A 25303-nucleotide genomic window follows, 5' to 3' on the forward strand; every position below is an offset into this window, starting at 1 on the left:
AAGAAGGAACATAGACAATAAATGAGTAAAATAATGTGAACCTGAAGTTATGACCTGTGAATAGCATAGAGATTCAGCAAATAATGTCATTATCTGTGAACACACGCTGAGGATCAGCAAAACCTGTGACAATTTCACAGTAGAAGCTGGGAGTGCTGCTAATACCTTGAATTTTGATCACATCTCTCAGTTGATCAAAAGGGAGGAATTGTTTAAAAAAAAAAAAAAAAGAGTCAACAGACCTAAAATGGAGTCACTTGTGCTAAGCTGCAGGTCAGAAAAGCAAGACTTAATACTTATCCTAATAGCAGTTTCAGCCTCTCCCAGGAATGTAATCTTAACCAGTCACTCTAAAATTACCTGGTCAGCACTAGTGATGTAATCCACCTGATAAGACACCTGCCATCCCCACAAAGGAAGACCTTGCCTGAAACAATTCATTTTTTGCTGGTGACTTCTTGTCTTGCCTCTTTCTGCCACTAAGTCTTCCATTTTCCACAGCTTTTTGGAGTGCCTATTTGCTAGATGGGATGCAGCCTGACTCATGACACATCTTTGTTGTTGTTGTTAAGTCATGTCCAACTCTGCAACCCCATGGACAGCAGCACACCAGGCTTTCCTGCCCTTGACTATCTCCTGGAATTTGCTCAGATTCACGTCCATTGATTCAGTGATGCTACTTAAGCATTTCATCCTCTGTCTTCCCCTTCTCCTCCTGCCCTCAATCTTTCCCAGCATCAGAGTCTTTTCCAACGAGTCAGCTCTTTGCATCAGGTGGCCAAAGTACTGGAGCTTCAGCTTCAGCATCAGTCCTTCCAATGACTATTCAGTGTTGATATCCTTTAGGGTTGACTATTTTGATCTCCTTGCAGTTCAAGGGACTCTCAAGAGTGTTCTCCAGCACCACAATTTGAAAGCATCAATTCTTTGGTGCTCAGTTTTCTTTTTGGTCCAACTCTCACATCCATACATGACTACTGGAAAAACCATGATATACTAGATGAAAACAACTGGATATTTAAAATTTACTCAGTCTAATTTTGTTTTTTGTTTTTTTTTAACAGAAAGCTGCTAAGAAATACAGCATAAAGAACATTAAATAGTAAGCAACGGAGTTGGGACTTGATCCTAGCATTAGATGAGAAACAATGAGAGCTTTATAGAAGTAAACTATGTAACAAAAGCACGTTTGCAGGGGCTGAGTCCTGCAGTCAGCTTTAAGCAGGAGCCCCTCGATGCAGATGAGATGAGTTAGTTGGAGACGTGGTAGAAATGGGAGATGGGAAATGAAGAGATATGTCAAAGAGACATTTTCAAGAGTTGGCAGGATGCAGAGACAACCACAGGAATGAGTGAAGGTGAAGGGAAGCCAGAGGGACTGGATGATGCTGGGTGAGGTTCCATAGTTGCACCTGCAGAGGATGTTAAGAATGGAAGCTGACTGGAGGCTAAGACAGTGTGGTTTTGTTTTCCAATTTCATTTCATTCTATTAAAAGCACTCTGACCTTTAGGGACTAAAAGTCCAGGAGAGTAGAACTTATTCAAAATAAATACAATGTGGTAAGCTACATTCAACTCAAGATAGGGGTTAGGCAGAAGAAAGGTGGTGTGAATAATTCTGCCCCAAGGGGCCAGGGACAAGAGCTGAAGATAAAATCCCAGGGAGGTCAAGGTAGAGAGGCATCTATCAAACAGTTAATGGGAGGAAGGCTACGTCAGGGAGAGAGAGCAGCATGTGCGAAGACAAAGTGTAGAAAATGGTAGAGCCACTGAAGAACATCAGAAAACCATCTCTACTGTGCCAGGACAGGCCACGGCAACAGCTACTCCCTTCTGATAATGACACAAATACCAAAATAATTTCCCCATCCACCGGAGAGCACACACTAAGAAAAACACACCTTTTAAGAAAGTCTTGGTGAAATGAACATTTTAGACCAGCCTTCTGTTACTTGTGAGAGGAACAGATCAGCTAATCATGCTAGGAACAAACATTTTTGATGAATTAAATACATTTTAACATTTTGGAAAGTACTGTCCTTAGACGAAAAACTGGTCACAGGATGTGGAGATCTTATTAGAAAGAAGAATGGACATATTCAGTACCTAGAAATCCAGGGTCTCTAGCAGGGAGTGAGTCTGGGGATCAGCAGGAGGAAATCTGATGTAATGGGCTAGAGGCAAGGGAAACTCAAAACTGAACAAAGGGGTCCCTAGAAGGGGGAGTGGGAAAGGAAGAAAGATATTCTTTACATCTACTTCAGATTTTTCCTGGGGCCAAATATATGTTAGAATGTTTATATTTAAAACTTTGAAGAAAAAGTCTTCCAGTATATTTTATTTATGAATGTATTTATGTGTATACTCATCTATACACATTTGTGCGTATGCATATGTACATGCACACATGTACACAATACTTAATTTATGCGTTATGTTTGCAGCTGAGCAAGGTAAAGGACAACGGTATGCATCTGAGTTGACCCCCGATGATCCCTGCCTCCTGCTATATCATACTCCTGAGAATTATGAGGTGTGTTTCGCAAGAGGACACACAGGACTTAGTGACTTGTTTCTAACCAACAACATATAGCCAATTTGATGGGATGTCACTTTGGTGATTACAAGTCTGTGACTTCCATCTCACTAGCAAACTCTGTACTGCCCTCTCTGCTTGCATGCCTTGATGAAGCAAGCTGCCATGTGGGAAAAGCCTATGTGGTCAGGAACTGATGAACTGCCAATGACCAACCTCCATCAAGGAAGTGAATCCGGGCAACAGCAAGAAGCTTGAAAGCCAGTCCTTCCCCAAGGGTGGAGGTGTCAGCAGACACGTTCAACGTAGCTGTTAAGAAACTGCAGCAAAGAATGTAGGCAAGTCAGGCCCAGATGCCAGGCTCTCAAAAATAATGAGGCAACAAAACAGATATTTGCATTGTTTTAAGGTACAGTTTTGGGATAGTCTCTTACAGGACAATAGATAACTAACATAAAAGCCAAATATTAAAAGATATCCTCTCCATTCAAACAAGGAAAATTGTAAAGTTTCTCCCAGGTTGACTACTGCCAGCACTTTTTCATATTGTCTTCTAGACCTTTTTTTTTTTTACATATATTCTATTGTAATTTATTTACATTTCTTCATCCTGTTCATTCAATGCACATGAACTTGGGCACACTTTGGGAGATAGTGAAGGACAGGGAAGCCTGGCGTGCTGTAGGTCCATGGGGTCACAAAGAGTTGAACATGACTGGGCGACTGAACAACATCCAGCTCCAGCCTTTCTTCGCTTCTTCCCTAAGAATGGCTTGGCTGCAAACCTACCACCTTCTTTATAATCAATGAGCAACTTCTTTCTGATAAAGAACTTGTATCAAGAACTGGCTTCCTTGATATATTCAATGCACAGTCTTTACACTTGACACAAACATGTATGCGTTAATTGCTTCTTGTTGACATAACCGTAAACTATGTAAGAGCAGGAAGGATATCTAATCACAGACTCTGAAGATCTGTGACCCAAAAAGAACGGCTTGTATTTCACAGCCCTTCAGTGTAGATTCGGGATTAATTTTGCAAATACAGTACAAGCTCTTTCATAGAGCATTCAAAGAACTTTTAGAAATAACTCAAAATACAGAAATTAATATCTTCACTTATGACATAAATTTAAAATCAGTAAGTCATATAAAGACAAACTACACATGTTTGAGTAGAATATAAGCTAAGGATGTTAACCCTGAGAACTTCACAAGGTATCAAAATGGAATAATGCCAAGGGAAGTTATACACATACCTAAAGAATTTTCTAAAATATACTGTTCTTTATGCAATAAAATAGTAGGCCTTCAATAAGCAAATGTAGACTATGGTACTTTATTTAATTCTGAAAATTTATAGTTAACTTATTTTGTACTAACAAAACATTTTAAAAAGATGTTGAAAACCTCATTTACTTGTATTTAGTACACTAAATGTGGGAGAAAGTTATGCACTTATTTTAAACAATTATAATTTCCGCATATTGAAAACAACAGCTGTGGAAGAAAGTAATTAACATGATTTACTATATAATCATTCTATCATTAGATGCTATTTGGAAATACAGAAGCAAAACTGAGTGGCTTTCTTGCTTGCACTCTTAAAGAAACCTGTTTTCTCAATCTTCTCCTCTTATGTATTAACTGTACATGAATAAAAGCTTGGTTCATTTATGGGAGAACATTTTATGACACATCTCTTGGATTTTGGAACTCATTCCCCACTGCCTGGTACAGATGCTTACTATGTATGCCTAGCCATACCTACCATGTTACAAAGAGATCCAGCTTATCTTCCTGGAGTGATAATGCATTTGACGGCATGCCATAGAAAATATGATGATGGGTCTGAAAAGATAACGAAGTCTTATCCTTGCTTGGTATTTCTGACTATGCTTTTAGGTGTTTTGCAAATAATGATAATACTAGGTGAATTAGTCCAATTACCGCCCTGGAGAAACAGACAAAGAAATGAGTTTTCTCCCTTCACTTTACCATCCTTATTACCATCCAATTTTCTTCAACGTATTCCTCCCACTGACTTCTGCGGTTCAAATACAGTGTAGCAAGAAAGTTTAAAAACAGGCAAATATCCAAAACATTTTCTTACATTAGGAAAAACAATTCCCAGTGCTTGTATATCTGAAGATAACTAAATGTTGCCTGATATCTACAGAATGAATCAGCCAGCATATGATATATCTGATCTATGATTTGCCTCTTATTTTGCCTCTTGAGACTATGATTTTTGAGAAAGCAAGCGGTTCTACTTTGCATGCTTCTAGAAAACTAAGATCATGCCATTTGATGAAATCTAACTCTAAGAAGAAACAATATGTGTAGAGTGGTGAACAAAGTGTTACTTCTGATTTCTGAGTGCTTCAGTGTTTGTGAGAGATGTGATATCTGTTCAGCAGACACCCCTGGGTGCTGCGGGTAGAGGTGAGTTCTAAAGGAAAACCTGACACTGTGCTAATTATGGCAACAACACCCCACTAAAGGCCAGCAAGGAGCAAAGATAAGACCAAGGGGAGTGGATAGAGAACCTCCTGAGCAACTATAGCCCTGGATTAATGGGAACAGAGGATTTCCTAGCACAGTCTATCAGAAATATTTCCACTGGAGCTACAAAGGACCCAAGTTCATTCTTGAGCTCCAGGGATGGTGGTCACTGGGGGTCTGTTCAATGATGATAGCACATTTTCTTATCTTGGCAATCAAAAGTCATAGCAAACTATATTCTTTTTAATTTTTTTAAAAAGAACACATATGTAGGGAATCATCGTGGACTTACTTCTCAGAAACTTCTCTGACTTGAGAAAGAGAAGAGGGATTCCAGCAGAAAATAATAGTGAAAAAGTTTAAAAAATTCAGAAAACTCCCTTTGTACCTAAAGGATAGTTCATTGCTATGCTGAGAAAAGAACTATGGAAGACTTCTTGGAAGAAAAAGATGTAGCTTTTTCTAAAGGCATTTTCTGGGGGCTTCCAAGGTGGCATAGTAGGAAAGACTCCTCCTGTCACTGCAGGAGAAGCAGGAGATGCAAAAGACGGGGGTTCGATCCCTGGGTCAGGAAAGATCTTTTGGAGTATGAAATGGCAACCCACTCCAGTATTCTTGCCTGAAAGATTTCATGGACCGAGGAGTCTGGCGGGCTACAGTCCATGGACAGTCCATGGAAGAGCTGGACTCAACTGAGCGACTCAGCATATACATAAACTTGTTTCACTGGATTTCATTTTTATGACTTCAGGCATTTTAAAACAAACCAGAGCTCATCTTAGAGGCTGGACTGACTTTGAGAAGGCCAGTGCTGCAGAAGACTCCCAGGGAACCATCCATGGTGCTGAATTCAAATTCCTCTGCCACTCTCTTGCCTGTTAGATTCCTAACTTTCCACAGACAAAATCCTCATCACTGCAGACCATTGCGCTTATTAGTGATACTGCCCCTTTAACAAATACTTTTAGCTACGTCCCAGTCTGCGATCTAGCCAGATCTGTTAGCATCATATCTGACTCAATCCTGTCTCCTCTGCCCTGTTCGAGTCCTTCTGATCTCACCCAGGCTACCTTCATTCCCCTGTATCCTAACTGGTAGCAGTGACTCATGCTGGTGAGTAGGGGTAAGAGACATATTTCCCTGGAACTAAATGCATTTGGGAAGGCAAGACATTCAGGGACAGGCCAGCATGACTCTCCTTTCCAATAATAATGGTGGCTCCCTATGTCTACTTCTCCCTTGAGCTGCTTGTTGTTGTTTATTAGCTCAATCATGTCTGACTCTTTGTGACCCCAGCAGCAGGGACTGGACTGCAGCAGGCCAGGCTTCCTTATCTTTCACTATCTGCCAGAGTTTCCTCAAACTCACCTCCATTGAGTTGATGATGCCATTCAACCTTCTCACCCTCTGTTGTCCCTTTCTCCTCCTGCCCTCAATCTTTCCATGTGTGTGTGTGTGTGTGTGTGTGAGTTGCTTAGTCGTGTCTGACTCTTTGCAACCCCATAGAGTGCAGCCCATTAGGCCCCTCTGTCCATGGGATTCTCCAGGCAAGAACAATGGAATGGGTTGCCATTTCCTTCTCCAAAAGGAACTAGAGAAAGGAAGAAAGTGAAGTTGCTCAGTTGTGTCCGACTCTTTGTGACCCCATGGACTGTAGCCAACTAGGCTCCTCCATCCATGGAATTTTCCAGGCAAGAGTACTGGAGTGGGTTGTCATTTCCTTCTCCAATCTTTCCCAGTATCAGGGTCTTATAGCCAGGAAAATGACTTGGGACATCAACACTATCACAAGATTTAAGATCTAACAGTTCTACTCTGACAAGTTCATACACATCACCTTGCAGGTAGCATCTATGAACTACATGGCAAACACCCTCGAGTTTCTTTCTTTTATTTTTAATTTATTTTTTAATTGGAGTATAATTGTTCCCATCAAATGTTGTGTTAGTTTACTATGTAACTGTGTAAGTTTCTGCTGCACAACACAGTGAATCCACTATATGTATACACATATCTCTTTTTTCTCGAACCTCCCTGCCACCCCGCTCCATCCCACCCTCTAGGGCATCACAGAGCACTGAGCCGAGCTCCCTGTGTTATGCAGCAACTTCCCACTAGCTATCCGTTTTGCATGTGGGAGTGTATAGGTGTCATTGCTACTTTCTCAATTTCCCCACCCTCTGCTTCCCTGGCTGTATCCACAAGTCCATTCTCTTGTGGATCCATCCATCCACAATCCATCCATCTGCGTCTCTATTTCTGTCCTGCATACAGGCTCAGTACCACATTTTTCTAGATTCTTTTTCATTCAGTGCAACTCATAACTTAAAGGACGGTAGATTATAAGTCACTAAACACAACAACTTACTGTCACTTATACTTAAGACCCTGTTCTAAGTGCTTTGCATGTTTTAAACCATATAATGTTCAAGATGATAATTTCTCTGAGTAACTATTACTACTATCTCTCATCCCCTGTAATTAGATGAAGGAAATGAGACAGACAAGTGATGAGCTCAAGGTCACACCGGCCATTTAGTGGTAACGTGCGATATGCATTCAGGGAATCTGGCTCTAATATTCAGTATCCAAACTTCTTCACAGATCTGCATCTGTCATATAGGGAACTTGTATTGGTGATGCCTGTGTTAAAAGGAAGGTTGGACTAAAAATCTTTAATTCCTTGCAGTTTGAAATTTTTGTGTTTCTAAGAAATCTAAGAGTTTTAGGGGGGTTTCTTTGTTCTTTTTTTACATAAACAATGATCTTCAAAAATGTGCATTATATGCTAAAGTACATTTATACATATAATAATTAAAAATTATTCCATTATTTAATTTTTACTCAAGGTCTTAGTGATTCAATATTTGCAATTCTATATGCTTTTACAAAATATTTTATGCATAGCATTACATTGAATCTCTACTAGTGCATTAAATTTTATGATCTTGGAATAAAATTCCTGAAGGGAATCATTTAATGTACCTCAAAATATATTTTCTCATGACCCAGGCAATTTAATAAAATAAATTACTATTATTCCCAACATTTTTATTCTCAGAGGAATAAAAACAAAATATTACAAACAAATGAATTTTTCAGATAACTATTAACTACTTATTCAATTAAAAAATCTTTTGGTAATAGTTTTCCTAAAATGGATCACATACTTTTAAGTTTTATGGGCATGATCTGAACATAATATAACTTTTCCAGGACTGTTCAGAATAGTCACTGTAGCTATCAATTGTTGAACATATATAATTTTCCTGTTCCTTTCTCAATTTGTCATTTGTCTGACACTGTTATTATGATACTTGCCTCTAACGATTACTTATATCCATACCATATTTTCCACACTGATTGCTAGGAACTTAGGAAATTATATAACCAAATTGATTAACAATGTGCCTGAAACAGAAATAAACCAATTATGAGTGAGAAGCACAGCACTTTCCCAATGAATAAATAAATAGAGTACAATTCAGTATATAGAGCCTGAGGCACTTGTTTTCACTATCACACACACAAAGTTTTTCTTTTCATTCCTTTTATATTTTCAGCCGTGCTCTAGGAAGTTGAACTCATCATGTACGTAAACTTCATATACATTTTACAGCCATATCAACAGTTGTAGTGAGAGGCAGGAAGGCCAGGGGACTCAAAACAGAGGAAACAGGCTGCAAGTGTCAGACATTTTTCTCTCTTAAGGGGCAGGAGGAAACAAACAAGTGTTAGATTTTTTTCCTCTTCTCTATATAAATTTCAAAGAAGGTTTCTCTTAAAATTCTGTGCTGCCATGATGACACCAGGCTTCACCTGAACTTAACTTTTCTCAAACTTGAGCTAACCAATGCGTTTTTCTTAAGGAAATGTTTGTCTTCAGTCTGTTCAGTTCAGCTGCTCAGCCATATCCGACTCTGCGACCCCATGGACTGCAGATGCCAGGCCTCTCTATCACCAACTCCCGGGAGTTTACTCAAACTCAGGTCCATTGAGTTGGTGGTGCCATCCAACCATCTCATCTTCCGTCATCCCCTTCTCCTCCTGCCTTCAATCTTCCCAGCATCAGGATCTTTTCAAAATGTTTGTCTTAAGCTATGTTAATGAACTATGTATTTACCCTAGACTCTGTCTTTCTTCAAGTTGGTTCCGCCTAAGACTCAGAACCTACTGGACAAACCAGTATGTTTTACTCATGCAAATGTTCTCTTAAGCTATGTTAATGAGACTTGTATTTGCTTGGAAGTCTGCCTTTCTTCAAGATTCATGTTAATCCTTTTATGGCCCAGGATGACTCATCTGGTGCCAATGTTATCTCAAAATGCATGTTGTGGGTGAGGGGCCTGGTGCCACTCTGAGTTTTGAGACATCTCCTTTCTATAATTAACAGCTTGCTAGTAGCTATATAACATCCGGCTAAAGACTAGCAGAGGGGCACTCTTTCTACCCCCTTCTGATGCCTATGTCAGAAGCTTTCTCTATCTCTTTTATACTTTAATAAAACTTGATTACACAAAAGCTCTGAGCGATCAAGCCTCATCATTGGCCTTGGACTGAATTCTCCACCGGTGGCCAGCATCTTTCGTGGTTCAGCAACAACCTTCCTCTCGGGAGCTTGTCTGGGATCCTTCAGGACAAGGTAAGGATGCTTGGAGCTCTAGTTCTTTGTTCTAGTTCTAGTTCTTTGTTCTCCTAGCAAACACATTTTCTGCTGTACTTTACTAACTCTATGGTGTGTTTGTGTGAATGAATGACATGCCCTGCGTGAAGCAAATGAAGAGCCCTGCTCTGCGGTTCTGGGGTGACCTCATAATGCTTATGGCAGAAACCCTGCCCACCTGCTAATGTCTCCTTCAGGGAACGGCCAGAGAGAGTGTGGACCGAACTCTCCTTTCTCAGTCAAACTTTCCCATCTCTTTGACTATTTCATAGCTTCTTGGGAATTAGAACTACTAACCTAATCTGCCAGATCATCGACTTTCAAGGGACTTGTGATCTATGCTGTTACCGTGTACTGTTACTTAGGTCCCAAACATGGATTGGTAGTCAGGAAGCGCCGAGCCTCCCTAGATCGGAAGCTCGAAGGAGCTCTAGCTTCAAGAGCATCTCTCAGGTTAAAGGTTACTCAGATAGGAAGTCCAGAGGGCTTCCTCCTTTGGTAACGCTAGCTCTTAGTGGACTAGAGGAGGCTCTCCAATAACTTTTGTCCCAACTCATATGTTCTTTCTGTGGAATCCGTGGGAATGAACTGAAGGACTGGCCCTAATAACTTGAGGACAAAAATCACTTTTTCCTCACTGGCCAGTCCTTCACCATCTCTTTTGCTATTGCTTATACTGGTGTTGTGATGCTCGGAAGGAACATATCAGTTTTATGTTTGTACCGGTCTTATTACGGTCAGGAATATACTCAGGGTCATGCACAGGCACTCAGATGACGAATGTTTCCCCCAAAGGTCTTAGCTTGGGAGGCCTTCTGGAAGGTTACTCTGATTGCACCCTGGGTGGCATCGGAGGCAAGCAAGGTTTTAATAGTGAGGAGCTGGACGTCAGTCAGGGATGCCATCAGGTCTACCCCTGGTGCATCTCCACCCTGCCTCGGCGGTAGAGCCAGGAGGCATGAGTATGGCCCCTGTGTCGGTGAGGGACAGACTAAGTCCGACCAGGGAGGGAAAGCTTCGGTGTAAAGTCTGTCCCCCGTCTAGAGCAGGGAGAGATACCTCCGGTACAAAGATGGCATTGTCACTTTTTTCTCTCTTACAGATGGGAGCCAACAATTTCAGCCTCACTCCTTTGAACTGTATCCTGAAAAACTGGGATAGATTTGATCCCCAGAGCTTAAAGAAGACACGCCTGATCTTCCTATGTGATACTGCACAGCCACAGTATCCACTGGAGGACAGCAAACGATGGCCGGTTGGAGGGTCTCTTAATTATAATGCTATTTTACAATTAGGCCGGTTCTGTAGAAGACAAGGGAAATGGGTAGAAGTAGCATATGTGTTGCCCTTTTTCTCTCCGAGAGGCATGTCAGACTTATGTCCTAAAGGTATAGATTTGGGTATGAAACCTTCAGCTCCCTCCTGTCCTCCTACTTTGCCCCCATACTCGGGGCTCCAAACTAAGCAAACTGAAAGTCAGAAAAGCACCCACCCCCCCAGGAAGGGTTGCCTTGGTCTTGGTAAAAACCCAAACTGAGGTTCAAGCTGCCCAAGTAGAGGTCCAAACAACCCCTGTCTCAGTATGACCTCAGACTACTCTGGTTTCAATAGAAACTCAGACAATCGAAGTAAGAGAAGCTCAGAGAGCAAAAACTAAGGGTGAAATACAGGATGAGATGGAGGACAGGAGACAAAGAGATAAAAATGTCTGACACCTGCAGCCTATTTCCTCCATTTGGAGAACCCTGGCCTTCCTGCCTGTTACCCTCTCAGTAGCATTAACTATTAATGACGCTGATGGGTACTGAATGCCAAATACTATATGGTACATATATTATGACATTTCATTTGCCACCTACTGTCCTGATTTGCAGACTATTGTGTAAGTTCACAGAGTAAAGTCACTTGCCCCAGACCATTTAGAATGTTCTAGAGCAAAGATTTAAACCCAGAATAACAGTAACTATTACCTGAATTGTGTGGGGAGATGGGAGAGATTCAGGGAAGAAAAAGTTATCACTGGATAACAACATAACTACAGATCCAATCCATCTTTTCTAGGCTGTTGTAGTCTGCTAGGCTAAAACAAAAACTATAGACTGAAAGCCAGTTCTGGAAACTGGCAAGTCCCAGATCAAGGCACCAAGAGATTTGGAATCTAGTGAGGACCAACTTCATGGTTCATAGAGAGACTTCTTTTCATGGTGTCCCATGTAGCAGAAGGAGGCCTTTTTTACAAGAACATATTTCCATTTATGAGGGCTTTACCCTCAGGACCTAATCACCGCTGACAAGTCCCACTGCCAAACACCATTACCTTGGGGATTAGGCTTCAGCATTGAATTCTAGGATAACACAAACTCTCAATCTATAGAACCGACTTTTAAAAAAATGGTTTGTATCTAAAGGTAGAAATGGTACCCAATGTAGTACGGTCTTACACTGATAAGACTGAATCGGTCAACATTTACTGAGTATCTATTATATGAATTTCAATAATAAATAGCATCTCAGGGCCTTGAAACGAGTGGTACTTGTCCCATCTGATGGTAGAGGCTAATAGATGCCCCCAGGGCACATTGCTCAAAGGGCAGCAGAAGCAGAAGAGAAAGTGGGGAAATATATACACTGTCAGAAAAACACTCACCAGCTGTCCACTCCTATTTGTTTTCCTGCTTCAAATAAGCCATAATTGACTTTGGAAACCCATTAGATGAAAAGAAATGTTTGACAAGGATTTTTCTGGATATATACCTAAACCCGTTGGAAATGAAAATATCCCTCAGGCCCCAGTGAGACTGGCTGCCCAAATCATGAAGCTCCTCTTAGTTATGTAAACAGTTGTCAATGCAAACAGGTACCAGCAGAAGCTGTTAGCCAAATCCCCCTCCTGCACAAAACAGCATGTTTCAGAGAAGTGTTTCCAGGTATACACATGCAGACATGCGTTCTTTGGTGCAGATTAGGTTTCAAGGAAGAACACGTGCAGTTTGATCACTGAGAGATGTTTTTGCATTAAACCACAACGTCATAGAACTGATGCTGAGAAGGGAATGACTTTGAGGTTTCAGAGGGACGGTTTATGATGGAGAGTAAGGGTGTGGGTTACTCTGGGGGTGATGAGGGAGCAGGTAGACACTGGATTCCCAGACCAGTCTCGTGCTCAGCGTCTGCAAGGGCCCAGCAGGCACAGCAAGTTGAGGGACCGGCCAGGGAGCAGCCCGGCTCCCCTGCCCCCGATCATGCCTGCTGTGGGGAGGTATTCTGTGTCCAAACACATCCAATTCTCCAGGGAAGACATACAACTAGATTTTACAGATATCATAATATTTTACTTATTTTAAAATAATTTTTACTTATTTGTTTTTTTGACCTCACTGGGTCTTCCTTACTGCACATGGGGAACTCTTCAGCTGCAGTGAGCAGGGGCTACTTTTCATGGTGGTGCCCGGGTTTCTCATCGAGGTGGTTTTTCTTGTGGAGCACAACTCCGGAGCATGGGCTCAGCAGTTGTGGTACATATGCTTAACTGCTCCGCAGCGTGGGGTCTTCCCAGACCAGGGATAGAACTCATGTCACTTGCATTAGGAGGTAGATTCTCAACTACTGTACCACCAGGGAAGTCCCAATATCTCTATATTTTAAAAGGACGATGGAGTCTGTGGGCTGCTGAAGCCCTCCAGAATGCCTCCAGTTTCATCTCTAACCCAGAAGACAAGCAGGTGACTCAATATCAGTACAGAATATTCTGCTTAGTCATTCCGATGAAGCCAGGCTGACATGTGGAAATCCTGATGAGATGTAAAAACCTACGCTATGGAGCATTCGTTACTGTCTACAATACATTCCTAAGTACAGTAGACACTCAGACACAGGGTGAGCCTTGAGGATAGAAAAGGAGTCAAGGATAGAAGCCACATGTGTTTCGTGCTAACCCTCACCCTAAACACCAAATGCTGCTTTTACATTTGATGTGGCCATTTGGATGGCACAGGATAATGACCAGTTTCCAAATGCTTTTTCTCTCAATAAGACTACCACATTGAATGCCCTGGGGCTATGAGTGGCATGTCTCCACAGCCAGCAGCTGGGCCAAGTCCAGTTCCGTGGATGGCTGTCTTCAGAGCATGGCAGAAGGCGTCAGTCAATGTCTCAGCCAGTGGGAGAGTGGGCCAAACAGGCGATGTATTAGTTTCTGATGGTCATTTTGGACCACAGAGACACTAAGCAACATAAATTTAACTGCTCACAGTTATGCAGGCCAGAAGCCCAAAATCAAGGTGTCAGCAGGGCCACACTCTCTCAGCTCTAACTAAAAATCTGTTCCTCACCTCCTCCAGCTTCCGATCACTACTGGCATCCTTGTCTATGGCCACATGTCTCTTCGCTCTGTCTTCCCACTGACTTCTTGACTATCTTCCTTCTGAGCATCTCTCTGATAAGGATAACTATGACTCCATTCAGGACCCACCTAGATAACTCAGAATAAGTGCTTTCTCTCAAGATGATCAACATATCACATCTTCCATATACAGTAATATTCACACTTTTGCCATATAAGATGTGAGATAACAGGAAATATATACTTGTCTCTGCCTCCTGTTCCTGGCACAGACCTCCTAAAACCTTTATAAATTCCTAAGCAACTAGAATACTAGGATCATCTCTTATTCTATTATTTGCCTTTGACCTCATCTCTGCTGCAGGGCTCCTAAAACCCTTGTAAATTCTTAAGTGATAAGAGCTGTAGGAACATCTTTTGTTGTAACGAGGTGACTCTAGATGGCTCCTAGGTGGGGCTGGTCACCAGAAAGACCAAGCCATGATGACAAACTTGGATCTTTCAGCCCCACATTGCATCCTCCAGAGAAGGGCTAGAAATAGAGTTAATAATTCATCATGCCTATATGAGAAGGTCTCCATAAAAATCCCAATAAGCATAGGTTTCAGACAGCTTCCATGTTAGCAAAACACATCCATACCAGGAAGGTGGGTGATGCACCCCAACTTCAGGGGACCAGAAGCTCCTGTGCTCAGGACCCTCCCAGACTTGGTCTTATATATCTCTTCATCTGGCTGTTCATCTGTATTCTTTACCACACCCTTTAATAAACTGATAAATGCAAGTAAGTGTTTTCCTGAGTTCTGTGAGCTGGTGAAGCAAATCAATCAAACCTAAAGTGAAAGCCGCTCAGTCATGTCTGACTCTTTGCTCTTTGTGACCCCGTGGACCATAGCCTGCCAGGCTCCTCTGTCGATAGAGTTCTCCGGGTCAGAATATTGGAGTGGGTAGCCTTTCCCTTCTCCAGGGGATCTTCCCAACCCAGGGATCGGAGCCAGGTCTCCCACAACTCAGGCAGATTTTTTACCATCTGAGCCACTAGGGAAGCCCAAGAATCCTGGAGTGGATAGCCTATCCCTTAACCAGGGGATCTTTCCTGACCCAGGAATCGAACTGGGGTCTCCTGCATTGCAGGTGGATTCTCTTTTCAGGTGAAGTACCAGGGAAGCCCCAATCAAACCTAAGGAGAGGTTATGGGAACCTTGGATTTGCAGCCAGATGAGACAAAAGTTGTGGGTTACATGGGGACCTATTATTTGTGACTGGCTTCTGAAGTAGGAGGGGAGCAGTCTTGTGGGACTCAGTTCTCAGCTCATGGACTCTGACACTCTCTCCAGAAAGATGGTGCTAGACTTGAGTTGGACTGTAGGACACTCAGCTGGTGTCACAGAGAATTGCTTGGTACGGAAAAACTCTCTAACACATTTGGTAACCAGGAGTGTCAGCAGAAAAGGAGACACAAAGGCAAGAAATACATGGTAGGAAGAACTGGGTTTTTCTCTATGTAGGAGGAAAAAAACTAAGTTTTTCCTTTACATACGGTGATATTCACAAGTTCCAGATATAGGGCATGGGAATGTCTTCTGGGGTATCACAAATCAATTCTCACTATGAGCGGGGAGTTGGGGTAGGTAGCAGAGATTGCAAAAGGTCTGAAAGAGATGGTGGGATAAGCTGAGTGAGTAGCAGTGAAACATATATATTACCATATGTAAAACAGATAGTGGGAAGTCACTGTTTAACACAAAGAGCTCAACCTAGTGCTCTGTAATAATATAGAGGGATGGGATGGGGTGGAGGGTCAGAGGAAGGTTCAAGAGGGAGGGGACATAATGTATACTTATGGCTGACTCACGTTGTTGTATGGCAGAAACCAACACAATATTTTAAAGCAACTATCCTCCAATTAAAAATTTTAAAAAACAAAACAAACAAAAAAGGTCTACCAGAAACCTAAAGTGCATCGCAGGATCAGTTCTGGGAAACCTCAAGAACCTTACAAGATTTCAATAAATGAATTTAAGTAGACCAGGCCAGGATGTGGTCACTGAAATGAGGGAACCCAGGTGACAGCTACTGGAGGAGAGGATATGGGTAATTTATGAGACGTGTTCACAAGGGTCAGAGGAGTCCCTGGCCATGCATTTGTAGAAGAGCAGCAGGTTTCAGATCAGCTTACCTGCCAGGTGGCAGATGGACAAATGCAGCCAACACTGGTAACTGCTGAGAAGTATATTCAAGAATCTAATATAAACCTCAGCAATTTCCCCATGCCAGGGAATACTTTGGATGCTGAAATTCTGTAAAGCAAATCAAGACAAGAGGTTCTGGCTTACTTTATCAGTTAACTTTTAAAATGAAGATGGCCAACAGTCAATGAAAAGATGTTCAACATAGCTAATCATTAGGGAAGTGTAAATCAAAACCACAGTGTCTGGCATTCTTCACAGAACTCGAACAAACAATTTTAAAATTTGTATGGAAACACGAAAGACACGTATCAGAATGGCCATTATCAAAAACAACACAAATAACAAATTGGAGAAAAGGAAACTGTTGGTGGCAATGTAAATTGATGGCAGCCGTTATGGAAAATAGAATGGAGGATTCTCATAAAGCTAAATAAAGAACTACCATATGGCCCAGCAATTCCTCTCCTTGGTATATATTCAAAAAACAAAAACACTAATTTGAAAAGATACATCCACCCCAATGTCATTGCAGCACTATTCAAAATAGGGAATATATGGAAATAACTTAAATGTCCATCAACAAATGAATAGATAAAGAGGATGCGGTGTGTGTGTGTTTGTATACACCCATTGTATACATACACATGTGTGTGTGTGTATAGCACTTAGACATGGAACTAAAAAATACAACAAATTAGTGAAATATAACAAAAAAAACAAGACTCACAGATACAGTGCACACACTAATGGTTACCAGTGGCAGTGGGAGAACAATATAGGGGTTGGGGAGTGAGAGGTACAAACTGTTTGGTGTAAAGCAGGCTACACAAATGTATCGTGGGGAATATAGCCAATATTCTGTAATAACTGTAAAGGGAGTGTAACCTTTAAAACTGGTACTGAAAATATAGATGGGGGAAAGCAAGTATATAAAAAATTTTGATAACAAAAAAGAAAAGTAAATGGATATTTAAGTCATTTGCAAACAATCTTCAATACATCCACATGGCTCTATTTTTCATTTAGGATCAAGCCCCAGTCTCACTGCTTCAAGATGATTCACAACTAAATTCTAACACAATTCTGCACACACAATTGCATGGCAAGGTTTAGCCCTGACTAAGGAGTTCAGACGCCAAGCGATCAGGAACACGCCATTCCACTACCTGTATGTAACACACAACACTTTTATATTTGAGATTATAAACCAGTGGGAATAGAAGAGCCGCCCCTCCAGGGCCAGCTCTGGAGCAGGGAGTTATCAGAAAGACTGATTCTGGCCTGGGCCCTGGCAACTGGAAGCCACCAGCCAGCTCTGAACAGCATCACAAGCCACAACGTTTGCAAGACCAGAAGAACGTACAATGCCACACTCTTTAGGAAGAGTGGTCAAGATGGAAAGTTGTCCCATGGACAGCTTTGTTTTGATTTTCTTTTAATTTTTAAAAAGTATTTAATGATGTCTAGACAATGTATTCAACATTGAATAAACAGATACTAAGAGAAAAATAGAACAAGCCAATAAAATTTCCATTTGGAAATGGAAATAATGGAGAAGTATGTGAAACTGTTTCTTAAGGAAGATATGAAAACAAATACAATTCTATTCCTTTTCTGAACACTTTATATAATCTGAGACCATGGTATTGAACTCCGGCAGACAGTCTATCTGGGGTAGGGCACTGTTAAAATAAAGACACTAGGGCTCGAGCTCCAGAGCTTATTTATTCTGATTCAATAAGCACCTGCCAAGTAATTCTGCTCTAGGTGGTCTAGGAACCACATTTGGTAAGTGGAAGTAAAACTGCTCACAGACAAGTGCAAATAAGAATTATTTGGAGAACAAAACTTACTCAGAATGGGACGTATTACATATTAATGTACAATAAACTGAAGTTATTGATCATATGCATTAGCTCAGGGATTTTAACCATGTTTTTAATTTATTTAAAACTTATTCTTAATTTGGAAGATCCTTCATTTAATTTTACTTCTTTCAAACACTGCTTTTAAATCCCAGATCCCCTTTACCTAGAATTAGGGCTTCCCAGGTGGCACTAGTGACAAAGAATCCGCCTGCCAATGCAGGACATGCAGGAGACAGAGGTTTAATCCCCGGGTCTGGAAGATACCCTGGAGAAAGATAAGGCAACCCACTCCAGTATTATTGCCTGGAAAATTCCATGGACCGAGGAGCCTGAAGGTTAGACTATGGGGTTGCAAAGAGTTGGACACAACTGAGCACGCACATTCCCCAATACACCAAACATTTCTGGAAGAAAACTAAACTTCTGTATTCATTCAGAAGCATATCCAGCACACCTTAACAGAACTGAGAATTAATGGAAGTGTGCTATATATTCTTCAATCTTTGGTTTCTGTCTAATAATCTATATGATAAGGCACAGACTACAGGCTTTTCCTGATCCTCTAGCTAGTTCTCATGTGTTTATACTTCTCCTCTCATATTTCTTACATCCTACACGATGATGGATTTATTTGTGAAGGCCACTGGACAACATCTTTTGGTTTCAGGACCATTGTATTTTCCATCCTTGTGTATGCCCTTAGAAAGCAGTCATGAACAAAGCTGGTATAAATAAAAGTTTATTGAGTTAAGTTAAATGGAAAACATGTATGGTCTTCTTAATAATTCCAAAGTTCATTATATGACTGTAATTCAATACTTCATTAAATGGTTATACAAGTATATTTTAAAAAATCTTTTCAAGTCTACCAATTTGGTTCTTGAAATAAACTGTTTTCTAAAGAAGCAAGGGGAAAAATATATATATATACACACACAATGTTGAAAGAATAATGAAGACTAATACAGAAAGCCATACCATCTGAGTTATCTGGGTGTAACCAGATAACATGAGTTCCTTACAAAAGGGGACTGGTTTGGATACATCTGTGAAGAGTTGGGCTGGGCTATCTTTCAGACTCATGCTACATGGGTAACACTACTGGTTACATGCAATTTCTCTATTTCTCCAGGCCACACAAAATTAATTAAAAGGTATTGAATTTTCTCCTGGATTATTTCTAGGCTATGCACTCAAATTTGGAGTAGATAAGAGGTTTGGAATGACTCAAGTTCAATGACAAATATTAACTTATGCAAAAGTAACAGCCTAAGAATAGTGATGATTTTGTAAAATACCCCAAAGGAGTTTTGCATATTTCAGACTCTGTGGTGGACTACAAATGCACACTCCACTCCTAGCAACTGTGAAATTTTGCAAAGTAGATGCTCTTTACCTCTCTCTGAGCTGCTCTGGAACTAAAGCTGGATAAAGCAAAAGCAAACTGCGTAAGAAGTGCTGAGGGCACAGCATGATAACTTTTACACACACTTGACCCAGAACTGGGGGAAAATTGTGAATTCTCCATCTAACAAATCATAGTAGCAGAAACCACAAAACCAGCCACTATCATGGGAATGATCATCCATTTTGATGATAAGAACTGACAATGATTACTTCAGTTAAAATTCTGATGATGAAAATGTTAAAAGCTGGAATTTCACAAGTAGTTTTCATTTATTGCATGCAGCTTAAGAATATTCATGTGAGGAATTTTTTCCTATCACCCACACCTGTTCAGCAGACAGATACTTAAAATGATATATTTATGCAAGAGAGATTTTATATATATATATATATATGGCATTGAAGTGGCCATTATTCTGAGGTGCACAAACTGGAACTGTCTTACTGAAGTTAAGGTTTACCTCAGTTCCATTTGAAAATAGGCTGCCTTGCTTCATCTGCTAAATAAACTTCAATAAAAATACACGAGGCGAGATATATGACCAAAGCATTCAGCAGTGAACTTATGTAAGTCCTTTGCTCTGTACTGATTAAAACTGCAAACACTGATTCTTCTAAATAGTACATTTTCAGCCTTAACAAGAGAGAAATAAATGATGCTCTTATGCATATTCTTTGCAAAATAAAAGAAGAAATAAGGTTTTATTAGAAAATTTTTTCTAACAAAAATTCTCATTTAACACTATTCTCATTGCAGTTTATATTTTATGAATGACAAACACACTAAATATCATTTACTTCACTGATTTGCCTCTATTTTTAGGATATGCTTGATGATTTGCTCAAAATATTATCTGATAATTAAATGTAGTCAATTTTTATTATGCAAGGATTTGGCTTAGTTTTTTATAAATACAATCTAAGTTTATAAGAAGGTGTTTTCTCATTGATTTTCAAGTTTCTATATGTATTCAACAAGCCTGACAACAGGATGGTAAGGTATAGAAAGCATCTAGCCCAATGTCTGACAAATAGAGTGAGGTTTTAGTAATTAGCTGGTACATCATTAAGGAACTGCTGATGTATAATGGAAAGTAAGTGGCAGGGTGGGAAGAGGTCACACAAGCAGGTGGTAGATTTTTTTCTCAGCCCATATATTAATTGGTTAAGATGCTCTTCCGAAAAGAAGGTGAGCTGACAGTAATATAATTTCTACATGAAACTAAAGGCTTATTTAGTGAAAAGTGAAGTAAATGCAATAGGTATTTAACATACTTCCAATAGGTAATTGGACTTGACAAACATATTTCTTTCAAAACTGCTTGTATTTACACACTAAAATTCTGATGTATAATAGGAATAGTGTAACTACTCTATTAAGCAAAGACATTACTTGGCCAACAAAGGTCCATATAGTCAAAGCTATGGTGTTTCCAGTAGTCATGTATGGATGTGAGAATTGACCATAAAGAATCATAATGGGATGATTTTCATTAGTATTACTTAATTTATTAGTATTATTTAACCACAATTAAATAAATGAATGAAAATCAGCCTTTCATTCAGAGAGGCCTAATCTACCTAATTCATCTCAGTGTCATTGTTCTCTTTGGACAGTTCCTGGATTTTATTTCAATACAAATAATTTTATAGAATCATTAAATACGTCAAAAAATTCTGAAGAATTGTATTTGATTTCTGTCAGGTTCCAGGTTAATATTTCTGAAAAAATAAAAATAACAGTATATTGATATAAAATAAGATTATGGCCATTTATATTAAATGTCTTTTTTTCTTATATTTTGTATTGCTGGTGCTCAAGCACCTGAGTCCTTACTGACCTAGAAGAGACTCTCCCTCTCCAGGTATATGAGGCCCCTTTGGAGTGTGCCTTTCATATGCAAAGCCAACCAATCCACACCCCATACTCCAAACCACCTCCTCTTTTCTGGTTCCTATACTCCAGGAGGTTGGTCCTCTGCCCTAATTACCCAGGGCCAGGTACTAGACAGCTAGAGACAGCCCCTACAGAACAGCTCACTGAAGTTATTAAAAGAAGTCAGTTTTAAACGTGCTCACCCTGTCCTGCTTGCTTGCTTGCTTGCTCAGTTGTGTCCAACCCTTTGCGATCCCATGGACTGTAGCCTGCCAGACTTCTTTTCCATGGGATTCCCCAGGTAAGAATACTGGAGTGAGTTGCCACTTCCTTCTCCAGGGGATCCTCCTGACCCAGGGATCGAATCCGTGTCTCTTGGGTCTCCTGCATTGCAGGTGAATTCCTTTACTGCGGAGCCACCCGGAAGCTGCTGCGGATATCACAATGAAGCCACGACCCATACTTTCCCTCACTCTTTTTGCCTCCTAACGAAGCCCTGTGCTTCCTCACAGGGTCCTGCACGGCACCTATTTCTAGGGAATCCCTGGGTAAACAAAGTTCTTCTTTTCATAACATTCATTTCTGTGTTTGCGCATCTTATCATATTTGATGAAAACAAATCCCAGGGACAATCTAAGACATCATTTAATTGGATAATTAAACACAACATCATTTGAGGAATACGCTTAAACATGAGAGACACAGCACTCCTACATTAAAGAAAGACCTTTAGGAATTTCAATAGTGAGATCCAGACATGCTCTCGGCATCACGATAAGTGGTGAGAAAACCTGAAACGGACTTCTACCGTCACTATACAGAAAGGCTGGCCTTCCGGTGGGCGGGGCTTCCCACCTGAGTGCCATCTGGATTGGATGGAGAATCCCAGTGAACCATGATAAGGTTTCTCTTTGGGGGTTTACTATTTTGTGTCACATATTAGTTTGTGAAGAAGAGTAAGGAATGTTTGCCATGGAACTAATTTAACTTTTGATAGACAGACTAGAGGAGATTTAAACAAAATACCCAGTTTTAATCAGTGCTAGGTATTTATCCTGTTAATCCATCACATAATCATGTTTGCTTCTTTATGAATAAATAAACTACACATCAAAAACTTCCTGGAATGTTTCTAACATTTACAGACTAAAAAGTACAATTTGACACAAAGTTTGTCTGGATGAACTACCTAACTGTTCCAAAAGAAATAACACTGTATACCAAGAAAGATTGTTAAGAAACTACCCAGAGCTTCTCACACCACACTCAGCTCAGAGTGGACACAGAAAAAATGCTTGTCCCTTCCTTCTCCTATTTGTCTTTGAAGACAAAGACATTATCTCATATTTTATTCCCCTCTGTATTTTCTTGAATTCTTCCCATCTCAATGCTGAGCACATAATTGAGAATTCTGCGCTAGCTTTTTTGATTGGCTGGATGAAAGGCTGATTCAATGATATCTATTAGTATGCTTGAAATAATACATAAAAATGTTAAGGATTCAAAAGCTATAAATGGCAGAGCCCAGAAACAGACCACATAAATAAGAAAATTTGGTATTGGACAGAACTGTCTCTGCAGAGGTCAAGATTGTAGGGATCAGGATTCACTTTTTACCATATGGATATCTATTTGCATGCATGCATGCTCAGTCATGTTTGACTCTTTGTGACCCCATGGACTGTAGCCCACCAGGCTCCTCTGTTCGTGGGATTTTCCTAGCAAGAATATTGGAGCGGGTTGCCATTTCCTTCTCCAGGGAATCTCCACTGCAGACTAAAATGGGAAAAAAAATAGTTATTCAACTAATGGTACTGAGAAACTTTTTATCCATAACTAGACATTTACCTAACACCATATCTAAAGATCAATATTTAAGGTATAATATTTTATGAATCTGATGTAGGAAACATTCCTTAAGCAGGAACCTAGAAATGCAAACAATGAAGAAAAATGTGATAAACATCACTTTATTGAAATAAAATATTGTTTATCAAAGGACATAAATAAAAAATTGAAAAGGTAAGCCACAGAGTAAAAGAAGCATTTGCTGTGTATATAGTCAGAAAAGGACTGGTATTCCATACATCAAAGAGAAGAAAACAACTCAGTGGAAATTTAAGCAAAGTACTGAACAGGAACTTTGCAGAAGACAAATTTTATATAAATGCCCCATAAATGTGTAAAATGATGACCAGCTCCATTAGTAACAGGTAAACTGAAATTAAAGCCACAATGGATATTATTCCACGAACATAAGATTGACCAAAAATACTGCCTGACACCAAAACTTGGCAGGATGTGGAGCTCTGCGAATGTAAAGTATCCCAGTGGGAATGTAAATCAGTGCCACAATTCTGGACAGAAGTTTGGCAAGATCTAGTCAAGTCAAGAATGAGCATATCAAACAACCCAGAAAGTTCACTCCTACCTATTTATATGCCCCCAGAGAAGCTCCTACACACATGCTCAAAGAAAATTCACAGCCACACTTTTTGTATGCGCCACAAAGGAAACAAAAATCATTAGCATTCATTCATATAATGAATCACTATACAGTAGAGAAAACAGGCATACTGGTGGCTCAGAAGGTACAGAATCCACCTGCAATGCAAGAGACATGGGTTCAACCCCTAGTTGGGACGATCCCATGGAGAAGGGAATGACTACCCACTCAAGTATTCTTGCCTGGAAAATCCCACAGACAGCGGAGCCTGGTGGCTACAGTCCATGGAGTCACAAAGAGCTGGACATGACTGAGTGACTAACACTTTCACTTTCACCAACATGGATAAACCTCACAAATAAAATGCTGAATCAAAAAGAGAAAGTTGCAGAAAACATACGCACGCCAGTCACTTCAGTCATATCTGACTCTTTGTGACCGCATGCATTGTAGCCCACCAGGCTCCTCTGTCCATGGGATTCTCCCTGTAAGAATACTGGAGTGGGTTACCATGGCCTCCTCCAGGGGATCTTCCTGACACAGTCATTGAACCTGTGTTTCCGACATTGTAGGCAGATTCTTTACCGCTGAGCCACCAGGGAAGCCCATATTTTATATTATACATTATATAATAGAATATATAAGCCCATTATATATTATATATAATATATATTATAGTAACATTATATAGTATATTATACACTATTTTTTTTTCATTTTTAAAGGCTTAGGGTCATAGCACTATTGATCAGAGGGTATAGAGACTTCTCAAATAGTCCCTGCCGTTGTATAATGTTTTATAAATGGAAAACTAATAAGAACAGATGCTATCGTTGATTTTAGTCAAAAAGCCATTTATCTTTGATAGTTAATATCAGCATGGGTTCATGGATATTTATTTTATTCTGAGGGCTATAATCCAATATTGCCATTTATATTATTGCTCAGGTTGTCCCAGATTTTGCCATTAGGAGCTCCTTCAAGTGGCTCCTGTTCCTTCAATGTGTCCCATCAATTTTAAGTACTGCCTTACTTTCTGGCACCACAGGACATTTCAGACTCATTTTCTATTTTCTTAGCGTCAGTTCTGGACTCAACCATTTTCCCAAGTGCTCCTGATTCCGTTTATTATAAACTGGCATTTAGAAACCAAGAGTTGGGCTATAAATTTATCTCTTGCTTCTAGGGTGTCACTGCTTCTAGGCCTTTTTCCGCAGACAGAGCTAGAAAACATAAGTATGGATACTAACACATACATGTATATGTATCTAAATTTATTTGTCTATCCATAAGAAACCTGTTAATAGTTTTATTGGGGTCATATTAAATTTATAAACTGATTTAGGGAGAACTAAATGTTGATGTCATTTCCAATAACAGGTTAATTTCTTTTCATTATTTTTGTGTATTTGATGGTGTTTGGCAATTCTCTTCATATAGAAAAAAGTAAATGAAAAGCAGTAAT

General features: G+C 40.1%; 1 protein-coding gene and 1 pseudogene across 10 annotated transcripts in view; one reads left to right on the plus strand and one right to left on the minus strand.

Annotated features, from left to right (window-relative positions):
• NCKAP5 (NCK associated protein 5) overlaps positions 1–25303 on the minus strand; it is a 1111865-nt gene that overhangs the window by 389079 nt on the left and 697483 nt on the right. The window lies entirely within an intron of this gene.
• The window catches only part of LOC122453999, an 86019-nt pseudogene continuing 73542 nt past the window's right edge, over positions 12827–25303 (plus strand).

Source organism: Cervus canadensis, chromosome 15 (genome assembly GCF_019320065.1).
Source record: "Cervus canadensis isolate Bull #8, Minnesota chromosome 15, ASM1932006v1, whole genome shotgun sequence".
NCBI classification, from domain to species: domain Eukaryota; kingdom Metazoa; phylum Chordata; class Mammalia; order Artiodactyla; family Cervidae; genus Cervus; species Cervus canadensis.